At 39.0% G+C, this 13,075-nt stretch overlaps 1 protein-coding gene across 14 annotated transcripts in view; it reads left to right on the forward strand.

Annotated features, from left to right (window-relative positions):
• RBFOX1 (RNA binding protein, fox-1 homolog 1) overlaps positions 1-13,075 on the forward strand; it is a 1,970,253-nt gene that overhangs the window by 1,919,883 nt on the left and 37,295 nt on the right. The window lies entirely within an intron of this gene.

Here is a 13,075-nt window from a genome sequence, read left to right on the forward strand (position 1 = left end):
GTCCTGTTGAAGTCAGTGGAAGTTGAGAGTAAAATGTATCCTTATAGGACAGGAACATCAAAGTCAAAGACAATTCTCCCAATTGCCTTTTTTCCCGTAGTATTTAATTTATTTAATCCAAAATAAAAGCAAAATCACTCTTTTTGTCACTCTTTTTTATACCCCAAGAATGGATAAAATTAATGAAAGATAAGTAAATGCAAACTGGGAAAGGAAAATAAATCCTTAAATCTGTATTTTTTGAATCCTGCAAAGACTTACATGTGTGCTTAATTTTATACACACTGAGTAATCATACTGAAGACCATGGAAATTACTAGACGGCTGCATGAAATCCCTTCTAGCCCTACTTTCCTGTGATCCTGGTCCCATTAAATTCTGACCCCATTAAAGTCAATGGCAAAATTCCTATAGACTTCACTAGAGACTCATTTACACAAATAGCATAAAATGAAGCACACGTTTGAGTCTTTGCAGAATGTTCGCCTAATTTTGTAGTGAAAAAGAGGAATGCTCTTCACTGAAAAATTCCTTCTTAAAATATATGACAACATTTGGTGTCAATTAATACTTTTCATATTTTTGAAGGGCTTATGGTGTACACCAGAAGTGGGTATGTACTATGCAAAAGATCTGTATATGTATTTTGCTTCACAGTGGCAGCAGGAAGTAAGGGCCCACTTCTTTAATCATGACACAAGAAAATCTCTGCTTTAAATCAGGTGCAGATTTTCTTGCCCTCTGAGTATGAATTGACACTGAAATTAGGTACTAGAGTAGACGTTAATATTGATTTTCTTATGTTTCTGTTTGTTAAAGCAATCTACAGAATAAGAAATTTTAGTAAATGATTCTTTAAAGTGCTGTTCATGGATTCAATTTTCTTAGAAACATGGAACATGGTGTGAATGTTAAAATGCTATGCATGCATAGTTGCCTTACAAGTGCTTATAATGAAGATATATTTTTAAAAGTTTTGTGAATAAAAACTATTTGCATGTGTGGCTGAGGCATGCTGTGTCAGAAAGGTAAGCAAGTTACTTTCTATTAATTCGGAGTCAGTGATATAAATCAGATACTGCTGTTTGCGCCTTGTTCGCGATGTACTCTTTCTACTTAGGGTAACCTACTGTGTGGAGTGCTACTCCGTAGTTTTCATTTCATTTCCACAAAGGTGTGTTGTTAGCATGTTGCAGCTATAGTATTTTTCTGTGAGCTTATAATGCAAAACCAGTTCCTGATTCAAAAAGTTAATAAAACCAAAAGGGCGAAATCATAAACAACTTTATATGGTTAGTCATTTTTTGCCAGATATCGTTCAGTTCTCTCTGTGATCATTGCCATAACAAGAAGCTGTAGATATAGACTAATGTAGTACTTAGAGATGCTGAACAATATCAACATGAAGCCTAAATGCTTTAGCTATCAAATAATGTATCTAATTATAAAACACACAAATCAGATGCTATAAGGTAAAATATCAGGGTTTTATCTATACTGTTGTATTGACATTTGTTTCAGAGTCAACCTCACTAATAAATGTTCTGATAAAAGGGAAGGGAAAAGAATTTGATAAAAGAGAAGTTATAGTATGCTTAAATTTTGTAAAAGAAGACAGAGATGGTATCATTAGCAATGCAGTAGTTACAACCCTTAATTATTTAATGAAATATATTTCTAGTATGATAAATTTTCCAGTACACTGTTTGTGTATAATTATAATTGCAATAAACTGAGCTTGCTGAATCACTATAGGCATTTTAAATGGATTTATTTCTTTTATTTTTTATGTAGTTTCTCAGTTTAAATGGGTTTACCTCCCCCTGTTGAATAAGGTGTCTTGGGTTAATTACAAAGATATAATTTTAATTGCTTTCTCTATGGGGGAATCCTAAAACTGCTTTCAATAACTAAACCAGGCAAAACATTTATTTGCATATATGAAACTATATGCAAACATGGATACCTGAAATTACATGCAATTACAAATTGGTTTACTCATTTCAGTTTTCACTGAATTTTCATGAAAGGAAAGAATGTGAGTTTTGTATGTCAGAAAATTAGGTTCTTCCTCACTCCCCAGTTATACTGTAAGTGCTGAAATAAAGCTCAGGACAACTATGTGTATCTTTTCTTCCCAATAAAATCATTACTTCTTGTCCTTTGATACATACAAGTATTCCATATTTGGTCACACCATGCTCCTTTTTCATACTGGATAATGAGTCCCTATTTAATTTTATTCTTAGCTAGATTTACTTATTGTATACATTAATACAATGCCTGGGAAAGTATAATGAATGCCACCAAGCATATATTGTGATGCTGTGATGTATCATGAAAAGACCACTTTAAAAAAAGCACTTACTGTTTGAGTCACAGATCATACGCATGCTAAATGGCAAGGTTCCACATTTGACATGGTGTCTTAAGTGAGGAGGAGTTGGAAGGAATAACTGGATTGAATACATATTTTGTTCATTTAAAAAGGGAAGGTTAACTGGAAGATTTGGGACTCTAGGCTCTATACACCATGTCAATGGACAATGACTGGAGCTGTAAAAGTCCATTGTGAAGCAATATAATGGTATCCTTGTTTGTCACAGTTGGAAATATTGCTGGACACAGGCAATGAACAGCTAACATGGAGGAGGAAACTAAGGTGGCAAAGAGATGACACTTGTAAAAATTAATTTAAGTAGCTGCTAACAGAAGAGAATATATCTATATATATGCACACACACGTAAAAAACTGAAGTAGGGCTTTTGCATATTTCTCAGGAGTTCAAAGCTAAAAAAAGAAAACCAACAAAAAACCTTACTTTATTTATGAAACAATATAGTAAAAAAATATGTTACATCTTCAGTAAGGAAGCAGAGTTACATACTGTATGAAATCTCTCACCTTTTAAAATTAAAGTTAAAGCTTTCAGCCTTTTGAGGATTTTGATCAAAACTTACAAATTTATTATGTTCCAAATGTTAAAAAAATTCTTCATAAATTCCCCTGCCTACCAACTGAGTAGGGGCCACATGGCGTTTTGGTCTATACATGTTTTGTACCACTTTGGAGCTTTGTACTCTAATAAGCTGATATAACTGAGAGATTGTTTGGAGGAAAACATTTTTAATGGTGGACAAACTAAATTAAACCAGATATCAGTTAAATTTAAGCACAGCTTTTACTTGACTTCTAATAAGTACTTAAATATAGATATTGGCAGAGACTTACATTTAAGTTTGACTTAAAGAAAACTGGCAAAGCTATCAAATTTTATCTTCATGAAGTACAACCAGTCAAAGCATGGCAGTGGGGCGTATCGTCATTTTGTCATTGCATGTTCACTTGATGTTGCTAGTATGTCTGTAATGCTGTATTGGATTTGACAGATCCATCACATTAGCTCAGTGAATGGCTTGCTTGAATTAAGCCCAAAGGCAGACTTATTCACATTGATTGGCTATTGGTTTTGTGTTTTATGACTTGATTGTTGCATCTTTGATCAGAAGAAAAAATGTTCTTTTTTTTTGCATATTAACTGTAACGACAGGTATCTACGTAAGTGTATTTGACAATGTATAATAAATATAAGTTAAGACTTGTCCAGATGGCAAGAGTCTTCTCACTTGTACTGCTTGCTAACCCTGTAAGGCTTCTTACTGATAAGTATGTGTGTGTTTATATATGTATCTGCATATTCATATATACACACACATCTCCACACACATTCACATGTATTTGAGGTAGTTTACTTTGAGACTTCAAAGTCCATTTTGCTAAGGCAGTGTCTAAATTAAGTCCATGGAAAGACTCTTGACTTCATTTGGAATCAGGATTAGACCCACAGTCATGGAAGCTGACTTTTTTATTATCTGAAAAACATGGAGTTATAAAGACATATGCTAAACAATTTATACACAGTGCACTTCATTGTGTAAATATCTATATATTTACACTACTGGTTTGTAGTATATACTTTTTGGATAAATATGATTTTGTACAATTCATAGAAACAGGACATTTTGTCATATATCCTCCACATTTAAGTCTTATACTTGCCATGCAAATTCCCAATTATCCCAGCATTTTATCCTTAAAATGACTAAACATATTTATTTTGGGCAAACTGGTAATGTTTGTAGATAGAGAATTTAATAACTTTGTCCAGCTGTTCTCTTTGCATAAGGAGTTGACAGTAATACTTAAGGCTTATAATCATAGGATCCCAACAGTAAATTATTAGACTTAAAGTTAATTAACTTGAAGACATCTTAATTAAGGACTACAAAATAAAGCAAAGGTTAAAATATTTTTTTAAAAACACAGTAGGTTGGTTTCTGTAGATTAAGGCAATTTTCAAAATACTTTTATTGTTTACAAGTATCTTTATTTGTAAATAAATGATGAAAAATCAGTGTTAGAGTTACAGTTTCATTAACATTGTTTTTATTGGGGAATTTTTACTAAGAGATATATAATAATAAAGTGTTTGAAAACATATAAAATAGTAGCTTTGTCTAGAGTTTAACTTACCACTGAAGAATTTTATAGAAAGATTAATGTGCTAAACAATTGTATTTAATGTTTTTACTTTTTCAAGGGATACAGGTAAGAGAAAATTTGTGTCAAAATTAATAGAATTTGGCAAATGAGTTAATGAAAAAACAAGTCTTAGCAATAGCTGCACTTATGCCTGTACTCCCAGCTGAAATCTTCCAACCCTTGCCCATCTCTACAAACCAACTGAGATGAAATCTGCAATATTTAGAGACATTATGGGAAATGCTAGGTAACATTAATTTATTCTTCATTGTGACTTTGTGAATCTAAGGCCCTCTCTGTGTTACATTTATGCCATGATTAACCTGTTAATCATGACATAAATGGAAAGGGTGGATACACCCACCTTAAGGTGCTACAAAATGGCAAGCAAGCCATGAATGTTTCCCATAGAATGTAAAGCACTGTTATGGCTGGTTCGTATGGTACCTTAAATTTAAGCTGTGGTCAGGGCCAACAATCAGTTGATTATCAGTCCTGGGGCTGAGATTGCACTGGGATCTGGGACCAGCCCCTGTATAGTCCAATCCCCAGACTGACAATCTAAGTCCTTGTCAGCACAGCTGAGGGAAAGGGCAGGGGAGTTGAAGGACTTTACAACCTGTACCTAACAGCTCTGGCTAAATTGTCAGCCACAGGAGATCAGAGACTTCCCATGAGGGGAAAAGGGAGGGCAAAGCAGTTTAATCCTGTGGGTTTACAGTCTCCAAGTCTTTCAACTCCCCCTACCCAGCAGCCCAGCGAGCAGCATTGGTCTTGGGTATTTAACAGTCATTTGATTGTTGGCCCTGATCTGGACTGCTTTGGGTTCGAAACCTGGGACATTCCCGCTGGGGCTGACGGTAGACTGATTGTCTGCCGAGATGGTCCCAGGAGAATTGGAGCCAGGACTGTCTGTTGTGGTCAGCGTATCAGTTGATCGTCAGCCCTGTGTGCTGGGCTATGGCACCCAGCTTTCAACTTGCCAGTGCAGGTGAACCCTGGGCACATGATTCTGGGCTCCCTTTGCACTGGCAAATAATAATGGTACATTTGTGATCTGATTCCTCATCCCAAAATCACACCTCCTGCCATTCATGTTTAGCATAGCAGGAAGTGTGATTGTTGGGACTGGGGACCAGATACCATTCTACCATTCAATGCACATATGCCAGGGGGCTGAAGAGCAAATGGGCAGCTTTACAAGAATTCAAACAGGACTCAGTTTGCTTAGCATAGTAATAATGATGCAAGCTATTTATGCAGTACTTTTTTTCTTCGACATTTAGGACGTGCTCCAGAAGGAGTTAGATTGGGACTTATTTTTCTGATTACCCTGGGAGATAGTTAAATTTTTCAGTTCCTCAGTAATTCAGATTAAAAAAAACATATTATATATATGGCCACTTGACAGAAATAATAGACTTAATTTTTTCCTCTTAGACTCATAAGTTTGTATCTTTATGTCCATAGATATTCTTTAGTTAACAGTTGGCATTTAGATTATCATTTTTGCACCTCTGGATTATGTGTAAAGAGATATTGTCAAAACAAAATAATTAGGTGAAGTAGAAAGGAGGAATTGTGATGAGTAACAGCAAAAAAGAGGATTTGAATGTTAAGGAAAAAAACCAGAGATAAGAATTAGAGATAGAATTATGACTATAAAATAAAAATATAAAGTGAAAAATAGTAAATCTGCTGAGCTATCTGTTGAAAATATATGACAGGAGTTTACAAAAATAAGGCAACATATTTTTTGTCTGCATTAAGGACCTTTCTTCTTTGATTTCAAGACAGAGGGAAAAGTATTTAAAATTTAATAGTGATTGTAGGTTTCTACAAAAAGCTAAATTTTATACCTCTAGTACTGCATTTGTTACCATATGGTAATCATGCATTCATTTTTTTTTTTTGGATACTGAGACCTGATCCACATCTGCATTGTTCCAGTCTCCCACTTGCATAATCATGCAACAATGTGAAACTGCATTGCTGCAAAACTAGAGAAATAGAGTGGTCAATGAGGTCCCTCTTTCCTTATTACAGCAAGCTTCCCGTTTCATAGTTTGCATCACCGTTAGTTACTAAGCCCGATTTTCCCACCCCTAAATTAAGTAAGGTTCCCAAAAGCAAACACTAAGGCTAAAAGCAGATATCACATATCTCCAGGGACAAAACTTCATTCTGGGATCCTGTGGAGTACAAAGTCATTAACCCACTTCAGGTACTTGCAAAATACCAAAATAATATTTTTCTTCCTTGGAAGAATCAGGATAATTTCATAGAATCATAGAAAATGAGGGTTGTAAGGGGCCTCAGGAGGTCATCTAGTCCAACCCCCTGTTCAAAGCAGTACCATCCCCAACTAGGTCATCCCAGCCAGGGCTTTGTCAAACCAGGCATTAAAAACCTCCAAGAGTAGAGATTCCACAATCTCCCTAGGTAATCTGTTCCAGTGCTTCACCACCCTCCCAGTGAAAGAGTTTTTTTTCACATTCAACTTAAACCTCCCTTGTTGCAACTTGAGACCATTGCTCCTTCTTCTGTCAGTTGTCACCACTGAGAACAGTCCAGCTCCATCCTCTTTGGAACCACACTTCAGATAGTTGAAGGCTTCTGTGAAATCCCTCTCACTCTTTTCTTTTGTAGACTAAATAAGCCCAGTTCCCCCAGCCTCTCCTCAGAAGTCATATGCCACAACTACCAAACTAATTACATTGCTCTCTGCTGGACTCTCTCCAACTTGTCCACATCCTTTCTATAGTGGGGGGCCCAAAACTGAACATACTACTCCGGTGCAGAATAGAGGGGAATAATTGCTTCCTTCGATCTGCTGGCAACTCCCCTACTAATGCAATCCAGTATGTTGTTAGCCTTTAGGGCAACAAGGGCACACTGCTGACTTATAGTCATTTTATTGTCCACTGTAACCCCCAGGTCCCTCTCTACAAAGCTGCTGCCTAGTCAGTCAGTCCCTAGCCTGTACTGGTGCATGGGATTTTTCCATCCTAAGTTCAAGACTTTGCACTTGTCCTTATTGAAATTCATGAGATTTCCTTTGGCCCGATCATCCAATTTGTTTAAGTCACTTTTGAATACAAGTCCTAGCCTCCAGTGTATGTACGCCAGGGGTGCCCATCCTTTTTGAGTGCGGGGATGGATCATGAACTTTTTATCACCCAGAGGGCTGGCGAGCCATATTCAAACATCCTCTGTCCTGGGCCAGAGAGACCCTGCCTGTGTAGCCCTACTGCACCTGCTTGTTACTGCAAGGTTCCTGGTAGCTGCTGGTGGGCAGGGGCAGGAGGGACCCATTCTGCATCCAGCCAGCTACTGCCCGAGACTGAAGGGGAGAAATAAATAGCTCCACATCTCCATCCTCCAAGCAGCATAGCCCCACAAGCCAGCACTGCCTGACGGGGGCTGGAGCGAGGCGGCTGCTGCACCACAGCCCCTCACTCACCCGCCCTCAGAGCACTGTGGTGCCAGGCCACCTGCACACGCAGCCCCAGTGACCTCAGTGCTGCAAGCCTGGAGCATGGGATCCGGAAGACACCGGCTCCCACCACCTTGCACCGCAGAGGTCTCGCCAGGACCCTGCCTGCCAAGGCCCTCCCATACTGGCTTCCCATGTGCTGCTGGGGATGGGAGGAGGCTGGCCAGGTCAGCACCACCCAGCAGAAGTGGCAGTGGAGCCGTGTGCTGCTCACGACGGGACGATCCTGGCCAGAGCAGCAGGGGCTTAGCTGCATTTTCCCCCTACCTGCACTGATCAGTCCTGAGCAGCACATGGCTCCGCCACCGCTTCTGCTGGCTGGTACCGACCTGGCCGGCCTCCTTCCATCCCCAGAAATATGTGGGAAGCCGGCTTCAGCTGCATGCTGCTCCAGGTAAGACAGACCCGCCCGGGTTGGCACCAGCCAGCGGAGATGGCAGCAGAGCTGTGTGCTGCTCGGGACTGACCAGCACAGGTAAGGGGAAAACACAGCTGAGCCCCTGCCGCTCTGGCTGGGCTCATCCTGTCCTGAGATGCACATGGCTAGTCCTCTTCCCACACGTACCACGTTGGCAACGTCAAGCTGACATGGTACATGTGAGAACCGTGTCCCTTCCCCAGCCCCTCAGCAGCCATTAGGAAGCTGCTCAGGGACTGGGGAGGGACAAGGGGTGGGAACAAAAGTAAACAGTGTTTACTTTCATTTCCCATCACAGCACTGTGGGTCTCAGAAAGTGCCTTGGTGGGCCGCATGGCGGCCTGCAGGTCATATGTTGAACAAGCCTGATCTACGCCCTGTCCCTGCCAGGTTGGAGTCATCTGTGAACTTGCTGTGAGGGTGTACTCATCCCATCTTCCAGATCATTCATGAAGATATTGAAAAAACTGCCCCCAGGACTGACCCCTGGGGCACTCCACTTGATACTGGCTCCCAAGTAGACTTTGAGCCATTGTTTACTACCCGTTGAGGCGGACAACTCAGCCAGCTTTCTCTCTACCTTACAATCCATTCATACATCTTGTACTTCCTCAGTTTGCTTGCAAGAATTATGTGGGAAACAGTATCAAAAGCCTTGCTGAAATCAAGGTATACTATGTCCACTGCTTCCCCCACATCCACTGAGCCAGTTATCTCCACATAGAAGGCTTGCACTTGGTGAATCCATGCTGACTGTTCCTAATTAGCTTCTCTTCCAACTGCTAAGAAATGGATTATTTGAGGACCTGCTCCATGATTTTTCCAGGGATTGAGGTGAGATTGACTTGTTTGTTGTTCCCTGTATCCTCCTCCTTCCCTTTCTTAAAGATGGGCACCATATTTGCCTTTTTTCTAATCTGCTGGGACCTCCCCCGATCACCATGAGTTTTCAAAGATAATGTAACCCTTCATGTCCCTTGCTAGCTGCAGCTCCAGTTGTGCTTTGACCTTCCTGACTTCATCCCTGCATGCGCGAGGAATATTCTTATACTCCTTCCAATTTGCTTGTCCAAGCTTCCACTTGTAAGCTTCCTTTTTGTGTTTAAGCTCAACAAAGAGTTCTCTGCTAAGCCAAGCTAGTCACTTGCTACATTTTCTATTCTTCCTGCACGTTGGGATGGTTTGTTCCTGTACCTTCCGTAAGGTTTCTTTAAAATACAGCCAGCTCTCCTGAACTCCTTTGCCCCTCAGACTGGCCTCCCAGGGATCCTGCCCATCAGTACCCTGAGGGAATCTAAGTCTGCTTTTCTGAAGTCCAATTTGAGTAAAGACAAATTCTGAAGACAGTTTGAGTAAATTGTTATTCAAACTGCATGTGTAAACTGCTCAGTACCTGTTTTGGTGCATTCAGTGGCTGTGACAAGCAGACCTGGGATACAGCCATCATCTATCTAGTTTTAGCCTGAGAGTTAAAATCTGGCCTAGTAGTTAGCTTGGAAAGGTCAGAAAGACATAAAGCTGGGCAAGATGATACAGGTAGATTATGGCCACATTTTTCAAAGGTGCTCACCACTTAGCAGCTCCTGCTAACGTTAGGGGGATATTAAGTGCTTAGTATTTTCAAAAATGCAGTGACCACTTGCTTGCTCAAATTTGGAATTAAGCACCTTTTAAACATAGCTTACATCAGAGGCGACTATAGTTTGAGATTTAACAAAGAAGTTTGTTGCTTTTGTTTCTTAAGGATAGACATTTAGCGATATATAAATGCGCTTGTTCGTGCCTATTTGAATTGTTTTTTTTCAGCTTTTGGAACAAAGAGAAAAAAGTGCTAGCAATATAGTTTAAGATGTAATTATCTATTTACCTAATATTACCTAATCTATTTACCAAATATTCCATTATATAATATTCCATATGCTGTGAAGACTTCTTTCTAATTGTTACAGCAGGTTGGACAAATGTGTCATTTAAAAGGGTTTTTTGTTTTTTTTTTAAACATGTAATATTCAGCAGACTGGATAAATATGGAGTAAGGGAGTTACTAAAACATTGATTTCTAACCCAACAGACCAAAACTGTTACAGTCTGTTGGGTCAGTTCTTATGCCACTGACATGATAGACCATAACAGCTCCTTTGGACATGTCAATGTCTAATTATACAGTTTTTAGTTTTCAGATCATTGACTCGGTAGACCACAAAAAGGCAGATTAAAGCATGCTATAAGTACTCAGAGCCTAAGTGCCTCTCCTATGGCTGCTTTGTAAACTAGGAAGAAATTAAGAGCATCACTAAGAGGGACAAAGAGAATAAAGGAGTGAATAGATAAGAATACAGAATAGAATGAGCAAGGTAAGAGGTAAGGTCTACAGGGATTTGTGAGATTGACAACACACAGGAAATGCATTTAGAAAAAGTCAGAAAATATTACATGAGAATTTTAAATGATTATGTAGAGAAAGTAAAGTCAAGAAAGCATTCTGGCACTACAGCGCCTATCATCTTAAAGAATCCCAAAGTAATTGATTAGAACTACATCCAGAAATTCTCCTTACATAACTTGAAATGCTGCCACCTCTTGGTGCAGTTGTGGTAAACAGACAGATAATAAGAATGTTGCACTAGAGCAGTGAGAAGAAAACATCCAGTCTAAGTAAACCCTTGCTTTTCTGAAAAGTGCCTTTGAACTTTCATGGGAATGCAGGACATAGTATGAACTTACTAGTTTTAAAGATCTAATCTAAAAACATACCAACTTGTAAGCTACCAACATGCTGAAATGTATTTTATCTATCTTGAATGAGGGGTTAAGTCAATCTTCTTGTGTAAATTTCATATCTAATATATAATTACTAAACCATCTTGATCCCTATTGTGATGTGAACAAAAATAACATCAGAAAATTCATGAATTAAGAGTCAAACGTAAGTCATTTGAAAGCTATGGTTAATAGTCATTAACAAGTGTTAAAGAAGTTGATCTATAACATACACCTGTACATTAGAAGACTGGTAAAGCAATACCCTATATGGATCAGTGAATAAAAACGGGAATAAACCAAGTGTGACATAAAAACAAAAGTATTGACCTAAAGAACTAATATAAAATATGATTTAATGAATTAGAAGCTGATATAAAGGTGACATAAATTCTAAACAATATGTAAACTACAAAAATACCATTTTGTATTGCATTATTTATTTCCTGTGCAAAAATAGTTATGGTACAGTGTAGACAAAGGCAGATAGCTTGATTCTCATTGACATTAAGGCTGTGGTAGCATTGCTGCAAAGGAGCATTAAAGTGGGTGCAACTTTATTAGCTGATCTTTGAATCTTTGCGATTGCTTTAGTGGTGCACAATGGCCTTAGTATAAATAGAATGGCCAAACTTTTCACATAGAGATGATTCAACTTAGGTACCTAAATAAGTGGTCTGATTTTTATTTAGCAGGTCTGAGCAGTCACCACTGTAATTGATTCTATTTGTGCTCACCTATCTATCTCTCCGAATACAGACATGCATATTGAATTTTAAAGCTCACAATTTTCAATAATTTTACTATTATCAAAATCACAAAAGATTTAGAGTGAAATCATAGTTCCATTGAAGTCAAGGGAAATTATGCCATGTACTTCAATGAGGTTATTATCTTATTTGGAGAGTCTAGTTTCCCCTTACGTCTCTGAAAGTTCCACATAGAAGTCTCCTGTCTGTCTCTTGCAGTTAAGTAATCATACATTTCACAAATACAGGTAACTGGCATTGATATCATTTTGCATCTAATCCGACAGGTGTACAAAAACCCCATTGAAAAGGTAAAATCAAAGAGTTTTACACACACACTATGAAGAACTGTGAGCAAAAATATGTTGTAAAGAAAGTTTACAGGAAAAAATATGGTGAGAATAGTTATTAAAATTCTGACAATTGCTAAGAATCATTATTGTCCAAATTCTGGAAGTATCTGGTAATAAATGTAACATTATGCCTAATGGGTAATATACGTTGCAACAGCCACATTAACTTGTTATATCAGAGACCAATTTTTCTACAGCCTCTAAATGCTGTTGGTTCCTGCTAGAGGAATAATTAGTATCATTTCCACATCACAAATCACATCTGTATTAATATTCAATCAGTGGCATACTGTGGGTCTCTGGTGCCCAGGAGCAAATGCTTACATTTGCACCCCCTTTTCCCTCTTCCCCGATCTGAGCAGGGTGCAGGACCTGAGGCAAATCAGCCTGTGCAGGGGCCCACCTCCTGCCTCATGGCACGGGCCGCGCAGGGAGGGCTGGCAGCTAGAATTTCCGTCCAGAACTGCCAAAGACAGCTACAACCTGCTGGGCAGGAGGGTGGACCACACACAAAACATGGAAGGTGTCGTGGCTGGTGCCCCCTCCCAGGCTGGTGCCCAGGGGCCATGTCCCCTTCTCTTCCCCCACCCCTCCTGTGTCACTACACTACTGTATTCAACCCCTACTTCCAGCCTTGTTCCCTAACACAACCTGTAGGATCAATTTTAACTATAAGCTGGCACTGTCTCCTTAACACCTATTTAGTTAACCTTGGTTTATCCCTTTACATATATTTATTGAGCCTTATTTAACCAA

The sequence above is a fragment of the Crocodylus porosus genome, unplaced genomic scaffold, assembly GCF_001723895.1.
Source record: "Crocodylus porosus isolate Cpor-Errol unplaced genomic scaffold, CroPor_comp1, whole genome shotgun sequence".
NCBI lineage: Eukaryota > Metazoa > Chordata > Crocodylia > Crocodylidae > Crocodylus > Crocodylus porosus.